The following is a 12,395-nucleotide window of genomic DNA, read 5'->3' as shown; positions in this document are numbered from 1 at the left end:
AACAGAAAAACTGTTGTTAGCATGGGAACCATAGGACGGGAGGGTGGTCCTTTTACCGGATTTCAGCTTGACTTCATTGACATGACACCTCACAACAAACTCAGATATGTTTTGGTGATAGTCTGTTTGTTTTCAAGATGGGTGGAAGCTTTTCCAACACGGCGCAATGATTCAATTACTGTGGCAAAATTACTTTTGCGAGAAATCATACCAAGGTATGGATTTCCTGTGACGGTCGAGACAGATCGTGGCACACATTTTGAAAACAGATTGCTACAATTGGTTTGTGAAGCTCTAGACATAAAGCAAAAACTGCACTGTGCTTACAGACCAGAAGCATCAGGTGTTGTTGAACAAGTGAATGGTACAATAAAAAACAGAATAGCAAAAATGTGTTTAGCTACAGGAATGAAGTGGACAGACGCACTTCCACTTGTTTTGATGTCTTTGAGAAGCATTCCAGATAGAAACACAGGTTTGAGCCCTCATGAGATTCTTATGGGTAGGGTCATGAGGTAAGCATTTGTTCCAGTTGATAAACTGTTGACCATTAATGATAGCATCATAATGGATTACTGTAAAAATCTATTTGATGTGGTGACTTCTGTGTTCCATCAGGTGGGAACTGAAGTAATTACAAAAGAGAAGAAACAAGCTCATGATCTGTTACCTGGAGACTGGGTGAGGACAAAAGTACACCGAAGAAGAAACTGCCTAGTACCAAGGTGGCAGAAGGCAAGACAGGTGATATTAGTCATAACAAATGCAGCTAAGTGTAGGGGATTGAAGAGATGGATTCATGCTAGCCATACCATACGAGTCCCTGACGAAGGTGATACAACTGCTGATTCAGATTCAGAAGAAGAACCTGAAAGAAATCCAGATTCTGAAGATCAACAAGAAAGTCGACATCTGGAAGATTCATATGCGAATGAGGCATTGAATGAAGAAATTGTGATACAAGATTCTGAAGACAATGAAAATGATGAAGATCTGCTAGATCAAGAAGCAGAAAAAGAAGCTGAAGAAGTAGTGATTCAAAATCAAGATCAGGAGAGTATTGAAAAGCAGATTGGAAGCTCTGGAAGCAGGAACAAAAGTTCTGAAACTGGGAAATTGGAAGTAATAGAAGAAGAAGAAGAAGTTCCTAGTACCAGCTCTAAGGATGATGTTCCTAACAGAGTGAAACTGCAGAGTAAAGAAGTTCCTGAATCTGAAAAAGAATCTGACAAAGAAAAATTGATTATAAATGAATCAGCTGATAATACAGAAAGTTAAACAGATGAAAGTGGAGATGAATCAAAAGTGAAAAGATCAAGGAAAAGAGCTTGGAGAGTGGAAAATAATTCAGCGGAACCAAAAAAGAAATTATCAAAAAAGGGAGATAATTGGCCAAATGAAAACAAAAGCTTAAAGTTTAAATTAGCAAAGGAGCAGGTTAACGAGATCACAAGTCAAAAAGAAGAAGTCTCAAATAAGAAAGTTCAAGCAGGCAAGAGAATAGAAGTGATAAACAGCAGAGCAAAAAGAGGAATAAAGCCAAATCAGAAGTAAAAGTCACCTGAGTGGACTTGTATAAGCATTCCTCCAGTGGTAGAGGTAAATAGTCAAAATAATTTTGATGATGCAAGTGATAATGATTGATTTCATTTATTAGGTGACACAAGGTTGAAGAAATTGTGTTAGGTGACACAAGGTCGAAGAAATTGTGTTAGCTGGAATATACATTGATGTATGACATAAGGTCGGGGAAAAGCTGTTAGAAAAATTAAATATTTGTTAAAAAAAAAAGAGGGGAGTATATTTAGTAATTTTAAATTTTTATTTTTATTTTTAGGGTTACTGTTTGTAAGTAAAGATGCCTTCCTATAATAATAATTCGAGATGCTTAATTCTTAGAAGGTGCTGCAAATTGTCTTCAATATGTGTAATCTAGTCTGGTTAATTTTAGCTGTTATTTTTCCTTTTGGAATAGATAAAGAAATGTATAAAACTAATATGACTAGTAAAGTTGTGGTTAATAATGACAAAACTGATAAGACTAATAGAATCATTGTACACAAACCAGAAATTCATCAAGATAGATCTGTAGGAGATTTTAGTAATACCTTTTCTAGACTTTTATCTGAATATGTTAAGGTGATGGATGCAAAAGATTGCTACATTTGTGTAAATGACCTACTTCTGTGTCTGAAGGTGTAACTTACAATATGCTTTCTCTTACTTATGGCATAACCTGTAGCGTGATAGCTAGTTTGTTTTATCAAACTGGTCGCTTAGAATGTTACTATTCTGATTTTGATGACATTTTTGCAAATTTAAAGGTTGTAGATAGCTTGAATAAAGTGAAACATGCTAAACAGATGAGGGAATTTTTCTAATGAACTCACTTATGAGTATGCTTTTAGAAATAATTTAACATGTAAATTGAGAGCAGAAGAAAAGTCGTTTTTAAATTTGGTGGAAGAGAGAAGGGCAATTTACAAGCGAAATGAGATGATGAAACATACTAAGTCAAAATTTTGGCAAGCGGAAGATGAAAAACTCAATGGTAGAATTGAGAATGTTGCAATTAACATAGATACACCTGTTAGTGGAAAATTCTGTATTAGAAGAGATAATACATTGTTTGATAATTATTTTGTTGGTGCAAGTCAATGTGAAGACACTTATCGTATAATAGGGGGTTGGGGATTCAAAGGGGGCAAAGATCCAATTTTTCCTGGAATTTATTTTGTATGTGGGAACAAAGCTTATTACAATCTTCCTGACCACTGGTATGGAACATGCTATATAGGTTTAGTTTTTCCCAAAAATTTTCATGTAGATAGAAATGCAAAAGGTTCATTTGAAATTAGCAATCACCTGAATAGATTTAGAAGGGAAAGTTTTTCAGAAATATTGGGAGACATATTTGGTGCAGTAATACCTATGGTGGGTATAACCCTGAATGCAGTTAAGATCAAAAAAATGTCTACAATTGTTGATAGATTGTCAACTGATACTGCAAATGGTTTTCAATTAGTGAATACAGAGCTTATTGCCATGAGGTCTATGGTAATGCAGAATCGTCTTGCTTTAGACATTTTGCTAGCAAAAGAGGGTGGAGTCTGTGGAATTTTTCATGTCCAACATTGTTGTACATATATCCCAGACAAGAGTCAGAATATAGAAATGTATATTAGAAATATAACCGAATTACATAATGATGTTGAATCTTTAGAAGATGATAGTTTTATAGAACGTTTAAGTAAAAGATTTGCAGCAATTAGACACTGGTTTCAAGAGATTGGTAGTTCAATTATAGGTAAAATAGTTTTCCCTTTAATAGTCATAGCTATAGTGATACTTTTGTTAAAAATTAGTTGCATGATACACAGGAGAAGAAAACATGTAATGGAAAAGAAAAGAATTTACAAACTAAGAAAGGAGAAAGAAAAAGAAATAGAATTAGAAGAGTTTCGGAGAACTCAATACGAAAGTTGCAGAAAAGTAAATGAATCTAAACTCTAGCAATACTAATATTAAGAAAGTCCAAAACATATTCAAGGGTTGAAAATGTATACATTTTTGGGTATTGTTTGGTGATTTTAAAATCACCAGATGAGGGAGTTGATGAAGCAAGGTGCAGAACAATATTTTGTTCAAACTTGCGAAGTTAATCTCTCATAACCTTAACTGAATTAATATGCTTGTGGTGAAAATACTAATCAACATAGTATAAGGTTTTTGCATCAAATACACGTGGGTTAACTAATGTGCTTTTATGTCGCAAACGCGAAAAAGAAATAATAAACTAACCTTGTCTAATGTCTTTGTCAGTATTAAATGCGGCTGTTTAACTAATGGCATGTGCTTATTTTGTGCGCTTATGTTATGTCTTTCTGTGACAAAATGCATAAAAGAGTTCCTGTAGTTCCTAAAGGAAAGGTAGATATAATGCTGCTTATTTGTGCTTCAGCTAGGTAAAATAATTAATGGGATTAATTAGTAAAGGAGGTGGGTAACAGAATGGGTTTCAATTCTTTAATTAATGAATGTCTTGTGTTTGTTTGATAATAGTTTCCAAAGTGAGGCCTAATGGTGGTTCAGCTTGTCCAGAGCGAATCATTGCACATGCGCAGCTGTGAAGATTTTTACTGCAGAAACATCACGTAATTTGGAAAAGCAGTTTTTCAGCTGAATTAAATGTGCTTTCGGAGAAAAAGGCTCAAGGACAGGAACTCGTTGTATCTGCCAAGGCTAGGAAGCGAATATGTAAAACTCGAGGAAAGTATCTTTCTTGAGGAAGCAGAAAGTTGTGGAAGCAAGAGACAATAGGGCTTATGTAAAAGCCTGATCTTGGTAAAGAGTCGGACATGACTTCATACCTTATCTTGGACTGACACTGCACAGCCAATGAGAAGCCTGGATTTTAATGAAAAGATGTAAATTGTAGTAAGTTTAGCTAGAAAGAAAGGTATAAAACCTGACACTTGGTGTGGAGAAAAAACTCTCTTCTTTCCGATTCCTGATTGACGTGACATGCTGTCGGACTTTTGGCGCACGTAAGGACAGCAGACTTTAAATGATTTTTCCTTTCTAGGTGGAGTGAGAATCAGACAGGGAAATAGATTCAGGGAATGGAAACTGTTATTTTGCTAATAATACATGATTCTAAGCTTGCTTTAAAGTTGTCAGTTTATTAATTCATTTCCTCACTAAAATGCTGCTTTCTTGATTGCTTATAAAATAAAGATTTTAAAACGCTAATGCCTTTTTCCTTTTGAAAATAAATATAATAAAAATTAGATTTGAAATGACAAGCTGGTCTTGTTTATTCATGAAAAGATGTAAATTGTAGTAAGTTTAGCTAGAAAGAAAGGTATAAAACCTGACACGGTGTGGAGAAAAAACTCTCTTCTTTCCGATTCCTGATTGACGTGACATGCTGTCGGACTTTTGGCGCACGTAAGGACAGCAGACTTTAAATGATTTTTCCTTTCTAGGTGGAGTGAGAAATAAAAATTAGATTTGAAATGACAAGCTGGTCTTGTTTATTCATGATCTAGTTACCATCAGTTGATTCAATCACCTTAGTGGCTTGATTAAAGATATGAGATGTTTTAAAACCATGATGAAAATAGATAAACTGCAGTTGTATATAATTTGTAAATAATTTGTGAATAGATTCTATTAATCAGGCCACTTGATTCAGACGCTCAAAAATTGTCTCATTGGTGTAATGGGCCGTTATATGTGATTCATGATTAATGGTGAGTATTGAGGTAATAGGTAGCGTTTGGGAGACAGTTTTTCAATAGGAGCGCTGGATCAACAGCAAAACAAAAAAATGCAACCAGCAAGTAAATAAACAAATAACAGATGACCAATAAAAGGGAGGGAAATAAGATAAGGGCAAAGGCAAAAACAAGGCAAAACAAACCAAGATTACACATGACAATAGTGCGCACAGGCAAGGTCTCCACAGCTGGGATCAAATCATGGGCTCGGGGACTGCAGCGCAGTCACTTACTAAGGGAGCAAGGCTGCCCTAGATGACAGTAGGGGAGCGGCAATCAAGACCACAGAGGTCAAGGGCTGTTCATGTGATTACTCAGGAATAACACAATACATTAAGAGATTATCAGTAAAAACAATTCCAGTGGAGAAAAATGTGTTGCATTCCTGCAGTGTCTCTTCCCCTTCTGCTTTCCCCATGTTCACACTGAGCTACCCTTCCATTCATGTGATCAGTTGTCGTCAATGGGGTAAACAAGGAAAATCAGCATGTCATCACTCCTGCAATATCTGTATTACTAGCTCAGTACATCTATTCTCATATTAAGGAATTTTTCTGAGTACTGAGGATGGCTTTTCTGATAGACTTCTTAGCCAAAATATCTTATCCAGCCTGAGCAATGAATCGCAATAGGACCTAGTAAGCAATATTGTAAACTGTGCATCAACAACTTCGTGCCTCATGGCAAGACCGTCAAAATCTGCAGGATGAAATAGCATCAAATCGGCAGGAAGTAGTGGGCATCTCAAGGACAGGAAGTACACACATCCCTATTGCAACTCTGACTACTTGTAAAAGAGAGCCAGTTACTCCATGGTCCCTGCCAACAACCTACTGGTGGTTTTAGACCACTGCTTACTTCAATCCAGAGAAGTGCCTTAGGTCGAGTTCCCTGCACCTTTTTGCAATAACTTGTAGGCATACATGAGTCACGGATTCTGGTGGTCCAACAACCAACAATTCCACTAGCGTCTCCAGAGCATTCTTATTGTGACTCCATTAAGTTTGCTATTTTCCTGAATCAGTGCAAAATGCATGTTCTGTGCAAACCTACTGCCTTCTCCGATGACCACTCAAAGTCAGCATTTGTGCTAACTTACCTAGGAGGTAATGTGTCCAATTGGACCCTAATTGAATGCGATGACCAATCTTATACAAATTTGGAAACTTCTGCACAGAAATGAAAAAGCTATTTGATAGGAAAACACCCTTATCATTGGATAAAGTGGGTGTCATTGGATAAATAACTGTTTAATCTGAAACAAGTAACACGGGACTAGTTGTCCTACATCACTGCATTTAATAAACTTGTTACTGAAAAAGACTAGCCTGGAATTATGAGCTTCGCTTTTTTCTTTATCAAGGATCACATAGTGATTTGAAAGGTGTAGAAGCACAGGTTGTAAATCCACCTGATTTTGTGAGGAATTGATCGAATTAGTAGCCCAATTCGCACATTGTTTAACAGAAAGAAGCACTAATAAGACTAAAGAGAAGAGGGTAGTTGTGGTTCTAAGTCCAGCTTAAACTTTTTCAGAAGAAAATGGGAAAGGTTCAGATGATTCAGAGCAAATGCATATTAATGGAATCAAACGGCCCCAGACTGCAAAAGAATGCACAAAAAGAGATGACAACTCTAAATTATGCATTGTGGTCAAAGTGGTCACTTTGTAAAAGATTGGGCCATACATCACCTAGTCAGAATTTAAAAGGGCGATGAATGAAAGTCGTCATTTCAGAACAAATTTGGTATTTCAAATACAAAGTTATGCCCTTGGGGTCTGTGATGCCCTGTGAATGTTCTAGTATTTCATGAATGACATGCATTTGCACATCTTGTGTTTTGTGTATATTGCTAATAATATCATCTATTCACAGTCTAGAAAAGAACACTTAACTCATATTATGGCAGCTCTCCAGCACCTTAGAGATTACCACCTGCTTGGTAACTTAAAAAATACTTGTTTGATGTAGAGACTGTAGAACGTCTGGGGTAAATTATTGATCCGAGTGGAATTCGAATAGGTGAATGAAAAGCATTTGCAATAACACAGTGGCCGGTTACAACAGCAATGAAAGCCATACAAATCTTTTTCAGATGTGCCACATTTGATCAATTTATTACACAATTCTCGTTCATGGTTAAACCAATTACCTGACAGTTACATAAGGGAGTAACATTTCAGTGGTGAGACGCTGATGAGGTATTTTTAAACTTGAAAGAGCAATACACCTCTGCTCCTCTGTTACGTCATCTAGAAGTAAAACTACCTTCATAGTTGAAGCTGATGCTTCTCACTAGCTAATAGGAGGAGTTTTATTTCAAAGGCATTCTGTCTCTCGGCAAATTCATCTAATAGCTAAATACTCTCGGAAATCCACACCAAATGAAGTAAATTACAGCATCACTGCTAAAACGTTACCTGCCATAAGATGCTTGTGTAAAGAAAGTCACCCTTATTTAAGAGGAGCTCAGCTCGCCATACAGTGGTACGGATTACAGTAACCTGACATTCCAAATGTCAGCTTGTACACTAGCATCTCGACTGCATTAGGCATTACTATTCTCAGATAATTACTTAATTATTTCTTATTGAGCAGGTGCACAAAATGGAAAAGCAGATGCATTGTGCAACATGGTTCCATCTAATGAGTATAAGAATGAAAAGTAAAACCTTGCACTACCATTGATCCTAAATCGTAAACCAAAACGTATCAGCGCCTTCGGATAGCTTTACTAGATTATCAGACTAAATTCATAGACCAATGAACTTTGACTGTTTAAAGGAGTTTATAAAACCTCCTGGCTATGAACTTGAATACATCCTTGAGAACAAGATTATTTATTGTTTCGAGAAATTACACTGTTTGCACCAACTACAAAGGCAAGTGTTATCTTTCAAGCATGATTCGATATAGTCTAAATCCCCCGAAAGACACTGGCAGCTATGCAAAGAGATTTCTGGTGTCCAAATTCAAACGAGGATGTAACTAATTATGTAGCCTCTTGTGCAGTATGGCAACAAAGTCAAATTTTATTTTTTATATAGCGGGAACTAGACCCGAAGATATCAAGAATTGGAGAGCTTTACCTGAGCACCAGTTTTGTTACAGATAAACACATTCATTTTTGTAATGCACAGGAAGATTAAGTGATTTGCCCAGAATCACAGAATATTGAGCCGAGACAGGAACCCAATTCCCCAGCTTCCAGGTCTAGCTACATCCTCTCGCCTTAACACCCTCAGTTATTACACCCTATTCCTGTACCTCCAGCCATTGACACTCAGTGTCTATGACTTCATTTTTGAAACACCCACTATCAATGGCTACTCTGTAATTCTAGTAGTGATGGATCCTTTAACCAAAGTGGGACATTCCGTTCCTTTAACACAAATTCCACCATCAGTTCCATAAATAGCACAAATAGTCATCCAAAATGGGAAACATCCTTTACAACGCAGTGTTTACACCGTGCGACCTTTACGACGCAGCCATTACAATGCAAGTCATTAATACGACTTGCGCTGGATGACGCTCTTGTTTAAGGAATAGTTTGATTTTCTATTCCAACACCTTCCCTACTGTTACGTGGGCTGGAGTTGGAATAGAAAATTAAATTAATCCTCAATCCAGCGCCCTCCAAAGCAAGTCGTTGTAACGACTTGCGTTGTGAAAACCGCATTGTAAAGTACCGCAATCAAAGTGATCGCGTTGTACTGACGTACATCCTCCAAAATGCTATCATATTATTAGGCATTTTAAGTGTTTAAAGACAGATACAGGATAGCAATTCGCATTTCGATTTTGATTAGGGTTATGTAAACCAAGAATATTGCTCCTCGGCTGTCTATAAGTAAAAATGCACAAATAGAAGACCACACCAATGATATAAATCACATTTTAGAATAGTACCTTCGTTGTTTGTCAATATAAAAGGATGGGAGTGAAGTAAGGCCATGTGGTTGGCAGAATTTGTATATAATAATTCAGAACATTCAGACCAGACTTTATCCCTACTCTACTATTCTTTATGTTATCATCCACATATATTACTATTTTAATTGCCTGTCAAACTCCCAGGCTGAAAATAGGTGATCAAGTTTGTATAGCAACACAAAAATTGCTCATAAAAGGTCCAAGAAAATAAAAACCGAAATGTATTGGTCCTTACGAAGTAAAGCAGACAATCAAACAAGGCACACTTAAGTGAGATCAGGCACTAACACTTCAAATATATACAATATTTCACATATTAATAATTAAAGCCTGCCATTTTTACCTACATCTCATTCCACAGCCATCTTCCACAGAGATCGATGGTGAAAAGGATCATTATCTATTAAAGTGGAAAAGTTTTGGTACAATGGAGAGGTCCTAGGAACCAATCTTGCATGTGCGTCAGACACAACATTAATGGCAATTTCATGCTAAACGCCCAGAAAAACCTGGCCATCCACCACCACTGAGACTTGTCTTTAATAGGCCTGGGCAGTGAACTCCACTTCGTTCATTGTGTTTGCAGAGTTTTCCGCACGCGCAGTTCCAAAAATCTCCATTCCGCATAGTGGAGCAGAGTTTTTTCCTCGCTCGCCAACATCAAGTTGGCGAGCGTGAGCAAGGAAAATCCACCTCCCGGTGAGATTTCTCAACACGGGTGGGTAGATTTCTCAATATGGTTGGTTGCGACCGCTCGCGCTAAGAAACCTTACGTTTGCATTAAGAAAGCTGGCGCTCGGGTAGAAAATCTACTCGAGCTGCAAGAAAAGAAGCAGCGCCCTCTTGCTCTGCGCATGGTGCCGTTCGCACAGATTTTACATCATGGGACAAACACCTGGCACAGAAATTCAATGCGAACAGCATGACCAATTGCACTCAGCAGATTGCAAACTCCTTGTGGTACGGCAGAGGTTTTTGGTCATTTTGCGGAGTTCCACATAGCGGAACTCAGTGAACTCTGCACAGGCCTAGTCTTTAATTGTAGATACAATCATGGCCACCAATATACTGTACTCAAGACAAAGCCCAGTTATGTCTTGTTCTCATTTAGGAAGGCATTGGAGATGAGGACTGGCTGTTACGGGTCCTCATCTTGGCACTAGCTAATGAGAAGTATTGACATTGGCCTATATTTTGGTATGGAATCCAGGGCCGGACTGGGTACCGGGCAGTTAGGAATGCTGCTGAGCTGGGGGGTGATTTCGTTAATGGGTACCTGCGTGAGCTAAATGAAATTCGTTTTGCTTTCAGTATTTCGCAGCACACGCAGGTCTCCATGGACGAAATCAGCCTCAACTGCAGTAAAATCAGGCAGCAGCTCGGCAGCATTCCTAACTGCCCGGTAGCCAGTCCGGCACTGATGGAATCGCTTGAAAATTAGTGTTGAATTAGGTATTATTTGATGGCAAAAAAACTGAAGCATGCTTGTCGTGAATCAGCAGAAGACAAAATGTTATTGAAAATGCCTCTAGCCATCTTGACTGGAAGTCTATTTAACCCTCCCCAACCAGTCATGGATTGCGAGGCAATCAAGCAATACTTACCCAATGGAGATCATCACTGATTCCCTCACAGGCAGCCACTGTCAGTCCTGGAAGTAGATCTTTGCAGAAGTGTATGGCATGGCATGTGCAATGAACAAAACAGAATGGACGAATGCTTCTTATGCTAAATTAACTAAATAATAGACACTGTGGGCCTGATTCATAAAGGTCAATTACACTTTTATGTAAGTTTACTATTTTTTGGCATTCACCAACCACAAGTTAATTTTAATAGTAATAATTTTACAACTGTGGAGACTCCACACTCGTGGCAGAGATTCCGCACATTAAAAGATAGGCCTGTTCTATCTTTTTATGTATATACTTCTTCACCCCAACTGTTACATGAAACATTGTGGTGTTCTGATCAAAGGGAAAAAATAATCAAAAATTATTCTCAGTAATATTGATATGTACAAAAATGTGAAAAGGTGCATTCATACTCACCAAATCATTAAAAGAGATATGTGTTATTTAATGTGAATAAAAGAAAGTTCAGAAGTACGCACTAAAACATTAATATTCTCTGAAGACTTATTCATAAAGAAATGTAAGCAAATCCAAACAAAAGATGAATTTATGAGCTTTATAGGCCTTGGTATAATCAACGTCTTTATGACAGGCCTGGACATGTGCTCCTACTAGTTGGTATTATCTGTTCTTACCACATAGCCTTTGGGCTGTTTTAGGAAAGGTGGCAATGTGTGCCTAAATTAAGGATGGATGATAAATCCTGCTCCTCAAGTGGAGTTTGCAGGGTTTTGCCACTCATAGCTCCGCTTGGAGTGCAAAGTTCGGCAAACACTCCGCCAACAGCCGTGTGGCAGAGTTTACTGGTGACCACCTAATGTAATGTCCCTTTAATACTTTTTGTCAAGTCTAATACATTGTGTTGCCATCTCTTTTCTTTGTGTGGATTTGGTTTTCTTTTCTGTTTATTTTTGGAGGAAAGGATCTTGTTTTATGCTCTAGACCTCACAACACTGCTCTAGCAACAGCCAACACAGCCTGTGCTGTGCTGCCTGCTTTCTAACTGCCGGGGCACCAGGTGCTGTCCAGACCCTCCGCGTCAAGTTTCCCCGCACACCTATCCCACCATCATCAGTGGTAAAGCCCTCCCTGTCCACGGGGAAGGCCAGATGTCCCAGTGGGCAGTCAGGGCACCTTTCCAGCGCTCAAGGTGTGCCGAGGAGGCCTCGTAACCCTGCAGTGGCTGCTCGACTACCCCTCCTTCTTTTTCAACCAGCAGCAATGATGGCCCGGAGCCTGAGCAGTACCAGATGCCCACCATGGTCTGGTGCCCGGGCTACCTGAGACTGAGGCTAGTGCCCTGCAACACAAGATCAGGAACTTCATTTGGTAAGAATCGCCTGTTTACTGTAGACTTCCCTCATTCATTGCACATGAGGAGGAAGAGGAGTGGGGGTTGAGCAGTTGACATTATTTTTGCTTTCCACTGAAACATTTCTGCCTACATATGAAAAATATTCTTGGTCCCCAGCTCAAATAAAATTTTGGAGCGATGAAAGTCTCCTGAAGATGTATGTTAGTGCTTTTTTTTTTTTAGGATA

Source organism: Lissotriton helveticus, chromosome 6, assembly GCF_964261635.1.
Source record: "Lissotriton helveticus chromosome 6, aLisHel1.1, whole genome shotgun sequence".
Taxonomy (NCBI): domain Eukaryota; kingdom Metazoa; phylum Chordata; class Amphibia; order Caudata; family Salamandridae; genus Lissotriton; species Lissotriton helveticus.
This window is presented reverse-complemented; position numbering follows the sequence as displayed.